The sequence below is a fragment of the Gymnogyps californianus genome, chromosome Z (assembly GCF_018139145.2).
Source record: "Gymnogyps californianus isolate 813 chromosome Z, ASM1813914v2, whole genome shotgun sequence".
Classification (NCBI taxonomy): domain Eukaryota; kingdom Metazoa; phylum Chordata; class Aves; order Accipitriformes; family Cathartidae; genus Gymnogyps; species Gymnogyps californianus.
The window spans coordinates 76,501,801-76,522,392 of NC_059500.1; positions in this window are offsets into that span (position 1 = coordinate 76,501,801).

The window sequence follows — 20,592 nt, forward strand, 5'->3', positions numbered from 1 at the left end:
CTGAGAGTTTTCAATTGAAAGCTTAGCGTTTGTCTTCAAAGCTGTACTCCCAGGAAGGAGGGCAGGCAACCTAGATATTAAGTGGAAGATCAGATTAATCCTGACATTTCTAGGTCAAGGGAAGAACTGAGGTCATGCCTTTCCTATGCCCACCAAAGTCACATCTGTGCTGATCAGAAGTGCTCATGGAAGTACTGATACAAAATTCAGGAGGGCAAATGGTGCCGCTACTCTTTAAAATGCAACATGTTAACAATTACTTATGTTTTCACTCACTACATCACTGTGTATGTTCTACCCTGTCTCTCTAAAGCAATCTTATAAATCATTGAAGAGAATGGTTCTATTTTTGCCTCAGATATCCTAGCCTTGAAATCTTATGAATATTTTCCAAATTAGGTCTTCAGTTTACTAGATCATTTTATTACTCAGAATTGGCTGGTTTTGGGGTTTTTTTTTGCTGGTCCTTACTTTGGAGAATGATAACTTGGAGGCAGAACAATCAAGCAACTAGTTACTGTTTGATGAGGCGCAGTCATCCTTTCTGGTTTCTGGAATACACTTATCTCCTAGTTTAGTATATTATGGAGAGTTTCTGTTTAAGAAGAAACAAAAAGCTAACTTTGGTTAGTAACACAGGAGAACTAACTCAGGGTTAGACTGTAGTGAATGTAGAATCATGAAATAATCTATTCCTTTGTCCTTCTAAGGCAGATTTTCTGCCTGTTTCAAGCCTGATAGTTGTTCACTGCGTTCTGAAGAACCTCCAGCAATGGAGATGTTACGCACTTTCCAAACAATTTACTCAGCTGCTCAACTATTCTCCATCAGGAGAACATTTTCCTGGTGTTTAATTTTAATATTCTTTGCTGTAATTTAAGTCTATGTCTTCTTTTCCTATCCACAGTGACTCTGAAACGTAATTCTTCACACTTGCCTTGGCAGGTCTTGAACTGAAGAACTGTTACCTTGCCTCCCATTAGTCTTCTCTTTTCCAGACAAACTGCATCAGTTCCTTCAATCTTTCTTTTGGAGACAAACAGGACAGACATGCCTCCTGACATGGAGACAAACATGTAGCAACATATTTATGTCCATGGCCCTATTTTTAATATCCCATTCTGTTCTTTTCTCATTAGGATCATATTTTTATTAATTTCTGTTTCACATATCAATGTAAATAGGAATGATTTTATATTTGGCCTTGATTGCCTATAACTCTGTACGTCACCCTCTGCCATCTGACTGTAGTTTAGAGAAGACACTACAGCATATGACATCTCCAGCGATGGCTCTTTCTGTAACTCCGGTACTAGCAGATGCGAGGACTTTAGGAGCTGTGCTTTAGTCTGCGTGTAATAACTGTAGGTTTCAGCACAGTGACAGTAGCTTTTCCATAACAGAACTGCACTCTAAGCCCCCAAGCTATGGCACCCATTGCTGCATCCCTGAAAAGCATTGAGCCCTGCCAGTGGGCAAACACTTTATTTCTAGGACTTACGGAGTTATTGTCCACATTGCCATGGACAGCTTACACAGAAAACTCTGTTCAGCTACCTTCTGTGCTACCTGTATGACTGTGGGGAAGTCATTAAGTTTTCTCTTGTCTAAATTTCCTCTCTCTTGAACATGGAGAAAAAGGTTTCTTGACCGCATAAGGAGAAAAGTATTTAAAACTGCGTAATGGTACTAAAAAAATGATGAGCTGCGTAAGTACCATTACAACAAGAACAACCACTCTGTAACAAACTGTGAAGCAGTGACACCTTTCAGATTATGCACAAAGATCTAGGTGTACGAAAGCAAAGGAATACATTACAATGACTACCCTTTTTACTGTTTAACTCATAAACAAATGCATTTGCTCCAGGAACAAATCATTATATGTATAAAAAATACATGCCAGTTTACCTTAAATGAGATTTCACACATAGTAATTTTATGATTAATTTATACCGTATGCATTTCTTATTTTGTACAGAGTATACTTAGGTATCAAAATCAGATAAGAAATAAATAAAAAAATTGGGTTCTTATTGTAGCACCACTTTAAATGTCCATTTCTTGATAACTCACACAACTCATACATTTGTTTATTTTGCGGGCAATGTGGAAGTCTCAGTGCTTTCAATAGGTGGGATTTTTAAACTATGTGATTTGTAAACTATGCAAACAATGGCAATTTGTGACTTTAAATGTGCCTTAAGTGGAGAGTTTGGCATTTTGTAAAGCAGATAATAGTCCCAGATAATGGATTCATTAGATGTTGTGGGATCTTGTCACCTCTAAAAAGTAGGTCATTTCCTTCCAGATAAGCAGATCTGGTTGCTCTGTTTCCTCCTAAGGTTCATGACACTTCCCATTATAAGGCCCGCACTCCAGTTTCTTACAGCTTTGACATCTTGGGTACTTGCTTGTCTTTGTAGGAAAAAAAAACCCCAAGAAACCAACACAAAACCAGAAAAACCTAAACCACTAGTTTTTCTGGAGAACAAGACTAGAGAAAAATACGTTGCTTGTCCTATCTACAAATTTCTGATAATATTTTGTTAATTAAGCTCTAAAGCTCTGATAAGCTGCAGTACAGATTCAAGATCTCAGACCTTGGCCTTTGGTTTGGAGACATGCCCCTCGCTGTGACCAGGACTTGACTGATGTACAGGCCTCTAAAATTCACAAGCTCTGAGAGATATCTTAAATTTCAACTGCTAAATTCAATTTCAGCTCCAATTGCAGTTCACTTTGTGGGCTGCGACACTTCCACCATTTCAGTACCTGAATGCAATGTCTCTGCTGTGCTTTCCCTGGTATCCCTCCTTTCTCCTCTGCTCAGGTGGGTCTTGCTGGAGAAAATGAGGAAATTGCTTGGTGCAAATTTGGGAAAGAGAAGATTTGGCTTGAGAATGGTGGAAGCAGCTCAGGTCAAGGAATTTTTAAGGAAGGAGGAAGAGAGGAGGAGAGGAGTGAAAAAGGAAAAAGAAACTGCAATTAAGTACTGATGGGAGGGAAAGGGGGTAAAATAAAAATGGACTGGACAGTTGAAGGAAATAGGAAAATGGATCTAATTAAAAAAAAAAAAGGGATGTGGGACAAGAAGACAAGAAGGGTCTGAGGATGGACACTATGCTGGGGGCAGAAACCACTGCAGGTAGAGAATATATGCAAGGAGGGCAATTATGTTCATTGACAAAAATGCTGAGTCTTCAGTGACAGATGAATTCACTATAGTTGGATTTTGAACACACAAAACGCAGTATAAAGTGAGCCACGCTGAAAGGGCAGGTACTGGCCATCTCCATACAGTACCAGTGATTTTAAACTTTAATATCTCAGTGCCTCAGTTTCTCACTATGTAGGACATGCAGTTAAAACACTGAAGAGTTGTAAAGTAAATCCTATTCTACTCCTGCACTGAAAAGGAAAGCAAATTTTTTAAAAACTTTTTAAAAGAAAGAAAAACGAGTTTTTGTGGGTTTTTTTTTTCCAGTTAAGATGTTTTATGAAAATAATGACCTTTTAACTTTGTTATTAAAATAATTTTTTAATATAATGGCTTTTTAAATTCCCCAGGAGAAAAATATCTGGCTAAGTTAAAAATACACCTCTATCCTTCACACAACTATTTAATTATATAAAAGACTCCAGTTTTCAGTTCTACTCATATATGCTGCCTGTTTTCCTTAGAGTCATGTGAGAGGGGCTAGAAATAAAACCTAAGTCTGTGAAGCTTTTCCGTTACAAGCCAGAAAGCTGCCAGCACGGTGCTTCTTGATGCAATGGGAGTGATGGTTTTTCTGAGATGAACATTTGCAGCATCTAAACTCACTTCCCCAAGCAACCATCAGATGGTAGCAATGCTTGTTTGCTATCTACCATGGACTAGATTCAAACTGGGATGCAGAAATCAAGGCTGTTATCACCAGTCCCTGCAGCCACCCAGTCGCCTTTCGAGAGTGCCCTGATGTTAGCATTTCGGAGGATACGAAAGCCGCAGATCTGAGTGTTAATGCTGAGGTAGACACTATGTAAAGCAATCTGATCTTATATGCACAGAGTTGTAGCCAATAGCCACATGCATGAGGGAACAGATGAAACCCAAGGGAAATGCAGATGTCTTGTCCCTGGTTTTGTTCTCTAGGTTTTGGTTTGCTGCAAAGAAGGACTCTGAGGGGTGCGGAAATAAAAGTAGCGAGAAAATTAACTTGGGACCTTGAAACTAACTGTAGTAGAGACTGTCAGAGAAATTGATCCAATGTCACAGAAGGGTGATAGAGCAGACTCCTGTAGCATGTAGGAGTCCTTGGTGAAGTGATAAAAAGCTTTCTTATTGAAGGTCTGGCCTAAGGTCACTGAAAACAGCCCTCTACTATGGATACTGTTAGTCGAGCATCATCCTTGAAGCTGAGGGCAGGATTCAATGCCCCTGACTTTAAATGTCAAACAGTTAGACACCTAAGCCTGACTTCCCATCTGCATTCCCTGTATAGCCCGTGGGGAGACAGAGACCTCGAGAGAGAAAAAAAACTGCCCAGGATTGGGTTCCTGAATTGAGGTGTGACAAAGCAGCCTATGAAGGTGGCTGTTTCTCTCTGTTAGCCAGAAATGGATCTTGTTTGACTTGTTTAGATTTTGGCCCTAATTTTAAGTGACTAAGGTGGTATAAAGCGATCCATGTGAATGCCATTGAAAGGCACAGTTCCCAACACTCGTTCTGCTTTCCCATCCTAGCCAAAAAATATGAATAACTTTGTAAAATGTACTGTCATGGTTTAACCCCAGCCAGCAACTAAGCACCACGCAGCTGCTTGCTCAATCCTTCCCCCTCCCAGGGGGATGGGGAGGAGAATTGAAAAAAGGAAGCAAAACTCATGGGTTGAGATAAGAACAGTTTAATAAATAAAGTAAAATGAAATATAATAATAACAATAATAATAATAATATAATAACAATAATTGTAATGAAAAGGAATATAACTAAAAAAAAGAGAGAGAAATAAAACCCAAGAAAGACAAGTGATGCACAACGCAATTGCTCACCACCCACTGACCGATGCCCCAGCAGCGATCTGCCCCTCCCAGCCAGCTCCCCCCTGTTTATATACTGGGCTTGATGTTCTACAGTATGGAATACCCCTTTGGCTAGTTCGGGTCAGCTGTCCTGGCCATGCTCCCTCCCAGCTTCTTGCACACCTGCTTGCTGGCAGAGCATGGGAAACTGAAAAGTCCTTGGCTTAAGATAAGCGCTACTTAGCAACAACTAAAACATCAGTGTGTTATCAACATCATTCTCACACTAAATCCAAAACACAGCACTGTACCAGCTACTAAGAAGAAAATTAACTCTATCCCAGCTGAAACCAGGACATGTGTGCACATGACATGCAGTCACAAATGTCTGTAACTATAATATTCAGTTTATTAACAATTTTAAATTAATTGATTCTTCTCTAGTTGCTTAAATTAATCCTGAGTTTCTCCTGAGATATCAGTGCCATTGGGACTTTCATCAGGAGTTAGAAAGTATGTTTGTCCACTAATGCTATTTTTGCCAGTCTTCCATCATGTCCAGGACTGACTCCCTTAACATGCGCCATTGCTGCTGAGAGATACCAGTTGCCTTGGGAGAGCTGCCTTTTTGGGTTCACCTTGCTTTGCTGCTTGGTGCCCATGTGATGCCTTCTTTGGCAAAATGTCCCTTTTATTTCCCCTCCGGCCCCTGTCCCCTTCGCCTGCAAATGTCTCCTGCTCAGTCTTCCCAAGGTGGCAGCTTCATTAAACCACAGGATGGACGCTTGGGGCATCTTTACTGTTTGAGACAACTAATTCCCATCAGTAAATTACTAAACTGTAGCCCACTGTCAGGCTTTATGATGGCAGGTGTACTATATTTAGCAAAAATAGATTTGGCATGCCTGATTACCTGTTTAGCCATAGTGTCTCCTAGTAAGCTCTCAGGGAAGTGAGAATAATATTCTAGAACAAGTACATTTTTTTTTCCTGTCAGCATAATCAGACCTATGTCAGCTTTGCTCCAGAGAGCCTTTTCTTTTTTTTTTTCCTGAGTCACTGACATTGGATTTTTTTGACTTGGACTGGGCTTATATTTTTGGCATGTATAGCAAGTCTTGACAACTTCTTAAATGTCAATTTATATTTGTCTAGCTTTTTTTTTTTTTTTATAGCCCTTTGAGCTTTTTGTTAGATTTTTCATTTCTTAACTGGCCTTAGTAGATCCCCAGAATTAGTTGCAGTGTCTGGGTGCAGCCATGAACAGGGACAAATAGAAAGTGGTCTGGGCTGGTTATTCTTATCCTACATGCTTATCACCAGGCAGCTCAGCCACCTTCTTCACCCTTGTGGTGTCTCCTCAGGACTGGGATATTATGTTGTACCTTCCCAGACATGCGGGTTCTTTTTCGGAGTTGTTGCTTCAGCAAGTACAGTATGAATTTTGTCAGGCATTTGTTTGTGCTAAATCAAAGAATAAGCTCAGAGAAAACCTCTGCACTGTGCTCCTTTGCGCTTCGAGTAGATGTTCCAGAGAGACGGACTGAAGTTTTAGCTGTCTGCAAAGTTTGGTTTTAGCTTGCAAATCATATCAAAACCAAAACCCCGTATTTTCAGCACGATGGTGGGAGGCCATGAGATGGTTACATGTGGTTTATGGTCAAGATGGAGAGTAACTGCCTCTTATAAATAAGTACATGTTATTTATTACATCTATATGCAAAGACTAAAGCCTTATTCTCCATTTAAGTGCATCAGTGTGATGAACCCTGCGCGGCTCACCTTTGGTTTTTACCATGCTGCTGTAAAAGATCATTAGCGGTGCCCTCCCTGAGCAACTGCATTTTGCACTTACTGTAATAGCACCTTATGGCTGGGCCCTTTTAAATGAATGTGTTGTGTCTGCAGTTCTTTACTGAGATTTGCATCACGTTTACATCCAGGGGGCATCTCTGCCTGTCACTGGTTTGGATAGTTAGACTGGTGGCTACCTTTCTGTATTGCTCATCTTTGCATTTTCCCTTTCTTTTGCAACAGGATGACTAGTGATGACTTACGTGATTGACTTAAACGCCATGTTGAATCAAATCATATATTTATTTTTGTGTTCACAATCTTTTGAGGCTGCCCAAAGCCTTTAGTTATGCTGTTCTAGTGTCCCATCCCAGAGCTACCACTGTCAGCTACGCAGACCTCTCTGCTGTCCACAGTGTGTCTTGTTTGTGGTGAGCTGGGGGTCAGGTGTTGGAACCAACCTAAACGGCAGAGAGTGGGAATGATGCCTCCAAAAAGATATCCTGAATGTGCAGAGATGAATGGCATGTCTTGTAGAGGTACATGCCAAAGTTCTGACTTCTCAAGCAGAAAATATTTAGCATTGACCCTAACTGCTGTTATTTTTCTCTTTAAGGATAGTAGGAGACATTTTCTTTTTGCACTTCTGTTCAGTTTGGAAGCACCTATAAACAAGAAACATTTCATTCTCCCCAGTATCCCCATTAGGCCCTTTACTCACTTGAGCAGTCTCATGGCAATAAGGCTGCCTTAGCTTTTCTTTTAGCCTCTTTAACAAAAAGCTTTGTTTCCTGAGGGCTGTAGTGGCCATGAAGTTCAGCTGTGTCCTGAGAACTTCTCTGTTCGTTTATGCATTTCTAAAATTGTTTCAGTCACCTGCTTCTGTGCTGCCTGTACTTTCTCGATGACTTCAAAATTTTGTTGAATTTTAAGCCCAATAATGAGTGGGCTTCCTGGAGATAAGACAATTGCCATATAGCAGGGATTTCTGCTAAATGATAAATCTTTTGCTTGTGTGACTTCATGGAAAGCAGAAAACTTTGAAGAAAGCATGAAGCAATACTTGCTTTTTACTGTTTTTTTTTTTTTCCTGCTTGATTGTTGTAAATGCTTACATGGTGAAAAACAAAAAGTGTAGTTCACACAGGAACTACATAAGGAAGGAAGAACCTTGCAAGTCCTGTTGGTTAACCACACATATAAGCCCCTGCTAATTCTTCCCTCTCAGCAGTATAGAAATTCAGAAATACTAACTTATATATACACAGGCCGCAAACTTAGTTATGGCCATGTGGCCTTATTGCATAGCCTGAAGCTAGAGAATTTCTCTCTGTGATTGCTCTACCTGACTCAAACACCTACGGCTGAACCACAACACTTCTTTCTGAAAGTTGAACCAGTTCTGATCTTTTCACTGCCATCAAAGGGAGGGAAGTGGGTATACATGATGCAGGTGCTGATGATTTATGCTATGTTTCTCCTCTCATGGCAGTGACAGGGCTTATGCCATGATGTGGCTTTGAAAACCCCAGCTGTATCTCTGAGCATGACATGTTATAATATGGGTCTGAGCAAACTTGTGGAAATGGTATTCTTTTGACTTGCAACAAGAATAACACCAGCTGATGTATATCAAGGCCTGTATTTATTTTAGCCAGTTTCTGTTGTTGATAGAGTGATGACTAACATTTCTTTCTTGATGGAGGACAAAATAGGGCGGATAAAACATGGTGAAAAATTAAACCAAAGGCATCTGTGGTTACTGAAAGACAGCATTCATCAGTAGGGAAAAACGTTGGGAATCTGGGAGCTGTTGGATTTTAGTGCCTTCAGTTTAAATGTCAAGCATCAATATTATATTTTTCTGAATCTATAGAATTTAGGTTCAAAGTCTTCTTAAAAAAAAAAAAAAGAAAAATATTTCTAAAGCTTTCTGGTCTCTGTGTTAAGGGTTTCATTCAACCTTCACTCAGTTATCCAGTGTAAATGGGAGAATGTTCAATGATGTAAGTGGAGGGTCGACGCATGTGTGAAGAGCAAGGCTTCTTTTCCCTTGAGACAATGTACTTGTCCAAGGAAAGCTGCAGAGACATTGAAAGAGGTGATTCATAGTTTGAAGAAGTTGAGAGCTATTCAGAATTTTTTTCAATTAATAATAAAAAGACTATAATGTAGAAACTGAAAAGCTTATGAAAATGACAGGCATCTGTTTCTCTTACAATTTAGAAACACCCAGAACATTCCCCCTTGAGTAAAATAACTCAGCTATGTGCCAAGAAAAACAGAGAAAGATCGCTTCCTCTTCACTGTTGGTAAGACTTACCCCCAGTTTGAAAAGATAATGTATTTGGAGGGAGAAGAGGAAAGGGGAAGTCCTAAGGAGGGAAAATACGGGCCTAAGGATGGGCAAAGTATATCCACTGGCATCTGTCAAGCCAGGGGATCTTGTTGCCAGTCCTGCAAGCTTGTGGGTTATATCAAGTCAGATTTCTCCATTATATTGGACATACTTGATTTTAACCGAGGAATATTCTCAGACGCTTTGAACTGATTCTATGGTAAACATGAGCAAACCTAAATAGCTGCTTTAGTATAGTTTATTGTGTAAGTGTTGGTTCATAATAAATCATTGTACTCTTTTGAAATAAGCTTGAAACAAGTGCATAAATATTAAATGGTCTCAGGAATAAAGACATTTTTAGCAGAATTATTGAGTGTGGTTTTCCAAATCCATTGAATAATCCAAAATCCCCATAGTCATTTAAGGACTGACATCTACTGCCATTTATAGTAATGTAAATCCAGTGTAACTGTGTTGAAGTCAATAGAGTTATTCGAAATTAACATTAAAAAAAATAGAATTTGACCTATGAAATATAAACAACATAATTGCCTGAAATTCTATCCATTAGGATAAAAGAAGAAAAATTCTATACCTGAAATAGGAAGTAAAGTGATCTGTATTATTTGTGTAAATTTAGGCAAAAAATATTATACTGATTTCATTCATGTAATAAAGCTCTTATACCCTAATCAGAAACCTTGAAGCAGAAGTTATTCATTTTAAAAAAATTGCTATTCTACATTGTAATAATTCAGCAGAAAAAGAAAAGGAAGGACCAGCTCTGTGGCTTTTGCAAAGTAGAGATATTCAGACCAATTTTGTTGTTTGCAGGCCCCTCTTCTTTTAGGAGGAAGTGGTAGAAAAAATGAACAGTTCTTGTATCCTCAGTTGCTGATGCTTAGCAGACTTCTCACATTGCTAGGGATAGTCTCTTGGGAATGGCCATGCTGTGCCTCAGTTACCTAAAGGTTAAATTACACTTGCACAGGTTGTCCTTGTCTCTACTCTTACATACACTTACAAGATACATCTTGCCTACATATGCAATGAGTAGGTAGAGATGGGAGACAGCTGAGTCCGTGAGAGATATGTAACTTCAAGGCATCCATCTGCAGTAACACCAGTCATGTTACAGTCCTGCTAGCATAAGGGAAGGACCAAAGACCTGGGGCTCCTCAGTGTAGCCCACGAGAGTGCCTTTGGGGGCTTCCTAAAATGCAAAATATTGTTTTTTCCCCTCAGAGCGGAGCTGACCACTGAGAGTGAGCGGAGAGTAAGCAGCATGACCTGATCCAGTATGGACCTAATGGTTGGGGACTATGGCAGTGGAGAGGCATCCCGAGACCTAACTCCTGGGCAGCAAATGGGAGATCATTAACGCTCTTCTGCCAGGTTGCGGGGATGCTGTGAGGAGCAATGCATTGGTGAAGGAAAGCGCTTACTCAATGGTGGTACTGCTGTTCCTGCTAGAAGGTGGAGTGAAAGAAAAAGAACGCACGTGGAGCAATGTCACCCTCCCCCTATTGTATTTACTTGTACATTCGTAAGTAGTTAGGACTCAGTTCAGCCCAGTAGGTCTATACTACACGGTCTGGGATGCTTTTGCCCAGGATCATTGTTTGAGGTCCAAACAAGGACCCAAGGTCCTGTGGGTGGCCTCACAGAGCACAGCGGACACCATTGCTGAAACCTCTCCTGTTAGGACACGACTGCTGACTTACTCTCTGCCCTACTATCCATCAGCAACAGACTCAGTCGCAACTACAGGGGACAGGGGATGACTTTGGGACATTGTGTCGTATATTTGAGTGCTTGATTTATGAAACATAGCAAAGGCAAACCAAAGCTGGAACAACTTGTCCATAGGAAAACTCCCTGTACTTCAGCTAGGAGACATGCCTTTAAATGCAACCTCAAAACATTTATTATAAAACAATTTGTGTTGTATTCAATAATGTTTTCAAACGATTGTCAGCCTCTGTCTGCAGGTACCTTTTCTTACAACATGTAATCTATAGCACTCATTCCCCCGCCCCAAATCATATAACAGAGATATGCATTACAGAAAATGTGTATAGGTTTGCTTCTATTATAGTTGTGATCAAAAGCCTATGATATATTGAAATATTTGCTTTGAACAAATACATCTGTTATCAGAGGGTTCCTTAACATAAATGGTGTATTTTCTATAATGTGCTCCGTCTAATGAATGGTTCGGCGAAGGCATGAGAACAGAGCTATGTGGGGAGAATGCAGTAATTTCTCTTTAACGTGCAGGAATTCTGAATACAAGTAAATGCATGCCAAATTTTATTGCTTCTAAATCTGAATAATTGTATTTCTGAGCTGTGCATCTGGGTAGATAATAAAGCCACAAAACAACTTAATGAAACATATAAAAAATCAAATGACATTACTAAATATTATAATATGCAGAAAATATATTTTGCATATTGTCACCTAATCTTTCATCCACATACTAACAAATAATGCAACAATAATTGAAAGTCTTATTATCCATCTACGTAAATTGAGACCAAATTTACCTTGTTTCCTTTTCTTTGTGTGTGTGTGTGTGAACATAAAAGTGAGATTGATATTATTGCTTTATGTTTATGGTACATTTTTTCCATAATAACTAAGGTGACCAACATAAGTCTTTTTTCCATTCAAATCAGTCTTCAACTCATATTGTGATTATGTTACCTTGCCAAGTACTTATAAGAGGTAAGACTTGAATATGTGGCCTTCATCATTCCCTCTCTTTGATGCATAATTCTGCAGGAATGAAAACTGGAATACGATAAAGAAAGTGGGAGTCCTCATATATAAATTCAGTGTCTAAAATTCACAGGTATGAGGTGCCCTCACCATCCATTATAGTCAAAAGACAGATATGGGTAATGCAGAGGGTGGTACTGCTGACTCATTCCCGAAGCCTATTTTAGGACAAGGAGAACTGCCCTTTTGGAGGTACATGTTTCTTTCTGTTGACTCTTAAGGAATCCTAAATGGTTAGCTTAGACTTAGATATCTAACTTTTAGAGGACCATGTAAGGAAACAAGAATCTCATCTAAAGAGGTTAAAATACTCACAGACTCCAGGAGGGAGGGTTCTCTTTTATTCTTGCAATGATTCTAGCACTTTGTCACTGATTTATTCTGCTCTGCCATGGAAGAGGTCACTGCAGACGTCCAGCTGGTTGTAATGTCTGGATTTAAAGGACAGCGATCTGAAGTGTCTGCTGCAAAATGTCTTCTGCAAAGGCGAGCCTGTATCATCAAAGGCCACACAAACAGTAGGAAAAGGACTGAATTTCCCAAAGACCAGAGCTTGGTAATGTTGTTCTGGCTTTACTCAAGACAGCTGTCTCCCCTTTCTTTCCTTGTGATGTGTTGGCCCAGATTTTGACATGCTTGCACAGAGAGCAGTGTCCCATACCATGGGATGCCCAGTTGAAGTCAGTGCAAGAAATTGTGCCAGGTTAAAGTGAGTAACGCTCTGCCTTGTTTCAAGAATATATAACCAACTCCTTTTTGATAGTTACCGCCCATACTCATAGAGAAGGATTACCACCACCACCTCCCCACCTATCCCTTTGTTGATGGAAGGAAATCTGTTCCGTCCTCTCTTCTTTACTTTGCTTTCTTACACACATCAGGTCAAGTTCAGTCTTAAACCTTACTTCATAAATTCTGGAAAGGTAAACTGGGGACTAATAAACACCCTGCGCCAATTAGTGAAAAAACTTCTCTCCTTGTGAAAGAAGGAACTGTCCTCAGTGAAGACAGAGACTTTGTACTGCGAAGTGTTTATGGTACTGAAGACAGGACTTTTTTTTAGAAACCACACTGTGATTGTGGAACAAATTCCTGTAAGAAGAAAGAGCCATTGTATAAATCATAACACTTTCCACTCTGGGTGTCAAGTACACTTCTGGATTCCTTCTGCTGTTCTTACAAACAACTCACACTGCCTTGATGTAAGATAGTAAAAAAATTAGAATTTTCTTAACAGAAAAGAGAGTAAGAAAGACCCAGACATAACTAACCCTGGTGGCCACATTCCTTGAGGTGCTACTGGAATGAGCAAAAATGCTTTTGGGAGTATATAAGTATAAATATGCTGAAAAATAGAGATTAGGAATTGCCACATAGAGATTTAATACAGTGAAATGGTGAGCAGAATAATCAATGCATATAAAAATATTCTGCTTCCTTGATTTAAGAATCAAATGCCTATAGACAGGTTTTCCTCTCATTCATACCGGGGTAATTTATTGTACCTCACAGAATGCAGAAGAAAACTTGGCCCGTAATCTGTGAAAGGAAGTTTTCAGGATAAGGAATTTTATATGACTTCAAAGAATATGAATCGGTTCTTTCTATTCTGTAGTCAATTATTCCCTTTCAATGCGACTCCCATTGGGAATAAAGCTTTCTCTGATGAGATTTAGCCTTATAGTCCACTGCAATCCCCCTGGATTCAGCCTTGCCTCTGAGATTCTTTTTTTTTCTTTTTTCTTTTCTTTTCTTTTCTTTTCTTTTCTTTTCTTTTCTTTTCTTTTCTTTTTTTTTTTTCTTTTCTTTTCTTTTTTTTTCTTTTCTTTTCTTTTCTTTTCGTTTTCGTTTCGTTTCGTTTCGTTTCATTTCGTTTTTCTTTTCTTTTCTTTTCTTTTTTCTTTTCTTTTCTTTTCTTTTCTTTTCTTTTCTTTTCTTTTCTTTTCTTTTCTTTTCTTTTCTTTTCTTTTTTTTTTTCTTTTTTTTTTCTTTTCTTTTCTTTCTTTTCTTTTCTTTTCTTTTCTTTTCTTTTCTTTTCTTTTCTTTTTTTTCTTTTCTTTTTCTTTTCTTCTTTTCTTTTCTTTCTTTCTTTCTCTTTCCTTTCTTTCTTTGCTTCCTTCCTTTCCTTTCTTTCCTTTCTTATTCTCTCTCTTTCTTTCACTCTTTCTTTTTTTTCTTCTCTGTCTTCCTACCTTCCTCCAAACCAACTTTTTTCCAACAATTTATTGAACATTTATTTAGACAGCCACTATCTAAATCAGAGCTAAAATTCTGGTAAAAGAGTCATGATTAAATCTTTGAAGCTTAAATGAAGTTTAAAGGAAGTTATACTGTCCAGTATGTCTAAAAGGAGATTCATGCTTCAGTATTTGGTTTATATATGATTTATGATGTCATATAATCTTGAAAAAATAAAACTGCAGCAGGTCAAGATCTGGGATTGAATAGCTGTCTACTTCTTAAAAAAAGAAGATATTAAAAAAATTAATTAATTAATTAATTGTTCAAACCAATGTAACTCATTAATTCTAAATTGAACTCTTTCTTTGAATGAGTATTAATGTTCTTTAATTTTGTTTGTATTTTAAAATATTAAAAATGTCCTTTCAAAATATAAAGCATATATAAATAAAATACTTATTCTTTAGCTAGTATAAACATGGACCACTATGTGCCTAAAGTAAATCTCCTTGCAATTTCCATTTGTGATGGTATTGAAGGTGGTGAAATTTTTTTTTTAGAATTAATATGAATTAGTATGAGTTTTTGAGTGGGGTCCAAATTAGAGGTTTTTATGGAAAAAGTACATTTGGAAGTGAAATATAATTGTGAAGTTCAGTCCTAGATTCAAATTTGAATGCTTTTCTGAAGGTCTGAAAGATATGATTTTGCAGCTAATTTTTCAAAAAGCTTACTGAGTACTGAGCTTCCCCTCCCATACTCTCCTCTGCCCAGATGTGACCATTTTTAGCTGTTTAACTGGAAACAGATTCATTTAGAAAACCTTCTCCATAGTTGTAAAAACAGTGTTTGTAGCTCAGCTAAATGGACACTGTAAATTTAATTCAGGATTAATACGTAGGTTTGATACACTTGCTATTTTCTGTAATTTAGCTATATCTAATCCATCTTTCTCTCAGCCATAAAATTTGAGAAATATACTCTAGCGGAAATTAAACAGGGGCTATCAAAATGATCAGAACTTGTTAAGGAGATGTGATTTCTCTGTTTCAAAGTGATGTATAAATGGGGTGTGGGGCAGAAAAGTGCAAAAAAAGATTTTTTTCCTAGTTTTTATGTATTTCTAAACTTTCCTAACAGTACATTGAAAGTGTCATTTAACCTACTAGATCTGAAGTGTTAAATATCTCCATATGATGTCTTAAAAGCAAACAACAAAATATTCCAAAATTGTGATTGGAAATGAGGAAGTGAAATAGATTGTAAACCTGAACTGAAACTGATTTTCCAATTTCAGTGTCCCATTATGCAGAAGCATAAAACACAACAAAAAAGGAGATCAGATTCTTCATTAAAAAATTGAGAACCAAATTACTCACCTTGGAGTCACTATCTGGAAAGGGAGAAGGTTGCAGACAACTTGAGGGATTCATATAGGGAGAAGCTATGCTTATCTTTTCCTTTTTATAGGTGAGAGAGAAGGCTTGGTTCTTGCTGTATAGCTTCATGATATTGGAAAAAGGAAGAGATTCTGTGATCTAAGGTGGAATTTATCCAGACAAGGAAACATCTCTTTTTTAGATACTCAGCTTTAGTTTCATGTTCTTCCCCTTTAATGTTAAATGGGTCACAGGACTTACAACCTACTCACCTTTTAAAACTATCCATACTTCCTTCTGCTGCCTGAGATAACCAGCAGTGATTAGAATAGCTTAATATTTCAGGCAGAGGTGTGCGGTAGAAATACTCTAGCTTATTGGTAAGCAAAGTACGCAGCACTGGTCTCACTGGTAGCAGGAAGATGAGTGGTTTAGCATCAGACATTATATACTTGGAAGAAATAAAAAAAATCAGGAAAAATATAAATAAAAAAGAGTGCAAAGTTTTATTGTCAAGCGTGGCTGTCACTTCATGAAACCAGAGTCATATATAAGATATATGTGACATACTAATAGGAAGTAATTTACCCAAGGATGTTTTTGTGCCTTGAAGTGCCTTCAACATTTCTGCTTTGAAAACTTTGCAAGTGTGTATGCATCAGAGCAGTTACCGAGGCACTGAAGTTCCCAATTTGTGCACAATGTGACTTTTATAATGCTATTAAACTCATCTTATGGAAAGCGGTGTGCACAAAACAATGATACATGAGATCTCAAGGAGGCTGCTGAGCGGGGGAGAAGGCTGGAGTGAGGAGAAAGCTTTTATAAAGTCACTTTGAGAATGCACCTCCGCTCCAGAAACCTTTTCTTTATTCACATTGGAAATTATCTCCTGCACTTTGGGCTGAGATTCATGCTGCTTGCATTCCTCACCCCCTCTGTATAATAAATTACATGCAATTTTTTTGTTCTTTCTCTTTAAAGTAAATTTAGTGTTGATGAGATGCAGCAGATTGACAGCCCTGGTAATTGAACTCATGTATTTATCTCTAACATGGGGCAGTGACAGCCCAAGATTCCTTCCTGTCCCATGAGCTCTAACTTGAAGGGATGGCCTCAGACGATGATGCAGTATCTGTAACTCTACTGGTCATGCAATCATCAATAAAAGCTCACCATTTTCCAGCTGAAGTGTGACCTTTTTCTCTCTTATCCTTGCTCCTGCCTTGCCCACCTGCCCTGCTCTTTTCTCTTTGGCATCTAGACCGTAAATTCAGGGGAATTTTTGTAACCTGTGTGAGCAGTAACGTACCCGTGGAGCCCAGTTCTGGGTACAGGGATTTCAAGGAGTTTATTGGAACACAGGTAAACCCCACAATTATACAATTGAAAATACCATCTTTCCTGGTTGTTGCATGCTGGGACAGTTCTAAGCATTACTTTTGCCCCATGGGAGCCAAACTGAGGGCACCAGTTTCGTTTCCTACAGAAAAGCTGTGAGATGGTGATAGACCTGGGGAGAGAGGACACACAGATTTTCCTGTGTGATAGCAAAGTCTAAAACTGTGATTTTTCTTTGTCCATTCATAAAATACAAACAAACCTTGAGAACAAACAAACAGACCTCTTGCTGCAAAGTGAAATTCCCTGGAGGAAAAAAAAAATGAGGGAGGTGAAGGTCAGTCCAAATATTTTGTTGTGATAAATTCAGAGCATTTCATTCAGAGTAAAACTATATATGACTTTTTTATTGCACTAAACCAAAGATTTTTTAAGCTATTTTGAAATTTTAAAAGAAGTATCCCTTGTGGAAGGTATTGCTACAGAATACTTTGTCATCGTCATTGTGTTTCATTTGTTTTCCTCCTCACATGAAATTTGCTTGAAAACAATACTTTTTTAGGCTTTTTGAAAGATGTCATTTTCATCACCAGGCAGGCATTCTGACAGCATTGCTTTAAAGAGCTTTAAGTGGCAGTGACTCTGGCTCTGAAACACTCTGCCCAATTTAGGGCATCTAAACTAGAAGTGCAGTTACTGTGGACTTCTGTTGTCAATGGAGAGAGAGAGAGAAAGAGATGGCTCCAAAAAGCAATTGAGGACCTTCAGATTTGGCTCTCCAGTCTCCTCTGGTCACACTGGCAGAAATGAAGCTATAGTAATACAAGCTTCAGTTACCACACATGCATCCATCAGATCTGGTAGACACGTGGAACCCATGTGAACTCCAAAACTACCACTGTTTTGGCCAGCCGGGTGCAAACCAACAAAGGTATGGCTGCACAAGTCACAGTGAAGACTCTAGACTACTCTGTCAGTATAGCCCTTTGCTTCATGAAGACTTAGGATAGGTAGTCCTTAGTCATGGACTTAAATATGTTGGATGTACTCAGGCTTGGATTCAATAGCTAGGAACAAGTAAAACCCAATGCAGTTGGATATTGGTATAGGAGTATTTGTTTAGTTAGGAAAAGATATAGTCTTGGCTCTGTCGTCTTTCTCCACTGGCCTTCAGAGCTAATGTAGCTCAGCAGCAAATAAAAGGTCTTACATTAAAGCAAGGAAAAAGCAGTGGGAGAAGTGAGCCATGATAACTTAAGACCTACTCCTGAGATGGTGCAATTAATACATTACCTTTTGTTCATGCCTCCTTCCTCCTAAAGACACAGCTTGGGTCTTTGTGTGGGATTTGGATGTGGAAATCTCTATATATCACCTTGTTGTGGTTTAACCCCAGCCAGCAACTAAGCACCACACAGCCACTTGCTCCCTCCCTCCTGGTGGGACGGGGGAGAGAATCGGAAGAGTGAAAGTGAGAAAACTGGTGGGTTGAGATAAAGACAGTTTAATAAGGAAAGCAAAAGCCACACACACAAGCAAAGAAAAACAAGGAATTCATTCACCACTTCCCATCGGCAGGCAGGTGTTCATCCATCTCCAGGAAAACAGGGCTCCATCACACGTAACGGTCACTTGGGAAGACAAACACCATCACTCCAAATATCCCCCCCCTTCCTTCTTCTTCCCCCAGCTTTATATGCTGAGCATGACGTCACATGGTCTGGAATATCCCTTTGGTCAGTTGGGGTCAGCTGTCCCAGCTGTGTCCCCTCCCAACTTCTTGTGCAGCCCCAGCCTCCTGGCTGGTGGGGTGGGGTGAGAAGCAGAAAAGGCCTTGACTCTGTGTCAGCACTGCTCAGCAGTAATGAAAACATCCCTGTATTATCGACACTGTTTCTAGCACAAACCCAAAATATAGCCCCATACTAGCTCCTACAAAGAAAATTAACTCTATCCCAGCCAAAACTAGCACACGCCTCCAGCCTCTATTTCTGCCCCCTCCCCTTCAATTTTCTTAATGGTATTCAGGGAGAGTCATACTTTTTATTTTTCACATGACATCAAGGCATTGTATTAAATATAGGATTTGGGACTTGGCAAATCAACAAGCACATTGTACTCTTATGGAGACAAAAGGTGACTGAACAGTTCAGCCAGCCGACATACAGGCAGAAGTAATGCTCCACGGTAAGAGGATTGCCGGCTCTATTGTTGGGTCCACAACAGGAACCAACTTATTGCAACATTAATTTCCCATCTCACATGGAAGTTATTTAAGGGAGAAGACTAACAAACAAACAGTGCCCACAGTTTAATCCTGTTGTCACCCTGATGGATTTATATGTGCTGCCGGGTTGTAGGGGTGGAATGAGGCTGCTTTGCTATTATTTCAACTGTATTTGTTGCAGGAAAAAACAACCCCAGGATTAGGAAAACATGGCTTCTGCTACCTTTAGATAGTCAGGAACTGCTGTTCTGTTAGTGTAGGTATAAGATGACTAAATTTATATCTTAGTGATGCAGAAATTCTTCACTCGGGGATGATAGAAATATTTTTAACTGTAATTAAGACTTGTGAAATGTATCTTTTTTTGGCTACATCTGTTCTTATGACTTCATCTCATTTCTCATTCGCCTTTTTTTAATATGTATAGCAGCAGTCACAGCGGTACATGGGGCCAAGTGTAGTAGTTATTGCGTGTAGTGCAGTTTCCTACTCTCTGCATCTTGGAAATATCTGTAGAAGTTCACCTATAGGTGTATATTTTCTCTGTAACCCCAAGGTGTGACATTAATTAGTTTTGCAGTTACAGGCAGCTACTTTACTGACATTGAACAATGACAGCAGACATCTCCAGTAGACTAGCCGTTCAAATACTTAGTTATCTGGGTTTGGACTAGGTATCAGAGCCTCTAGTGAACCTTTTTAGCACAAAGCTATTTAACTTTACATGCACAGAAAGGCAGTTACATCTTTGGATTACCAAGCAGATATACTGTACATTCAGTTTAGCCAAATCTTCAGCTGATGTTGATCATCATAATTCCCCTAAAGTCAGTAAGTGTCACAGGCATTTACGTAAGTAAGAAAACTAGACCTGTAGTTTTTATGGCTTTCTTGAAAGTGATTTTTTCTTTTCAAGGTATTCACGGTCAGAGTGAATAATAAAGGAGGAAGTCAGGAGTTCTCATTGTTTGTGTTGAAATCACAAATCTAGGTCATTTACATGTAGTCACCATTTCTTATGCTTAGCAATTCCAGACAAGTTTTATTTGAACAACCCCCCCCAAAATGTTTTGGGGTGAAAAAAAACTCCAATTTTTTTTTCACAAATGCCTATGGTTTTGCTTGCTGTTTTTTCTTAATTTGGTGAAAATCATTACCTGCAAATGTACACTCAACATTTTTACCTTAATTATGCTTAAGGGGAAAAAATAGAAAACAACAAAAAAACCCCCAACATTTTAAACTGCTTGTGAGCAGTGTTTACTCATTTTTCAGCCAGTTTTAACTAGAAAAAAATATTTTTGCTGGCAGGCAACTGGCTTAAAGCAAAATCTTTCTTCCTTGAGGCACATTCAAATGCTGTCTTCTTCTCCTCTTTATTTGACTGCATCAGGCTAGCATTCTGAATGGCACCATGGCTCTTTCTAATGTTCCTCATTATGTCTTTTTATTATGTATATGGTTTTTTTCTCATGTATGAGTATTATATTTTTTGTTGCTCAATACTTTATTCCATACGGATGGAACACATGCAAGGGC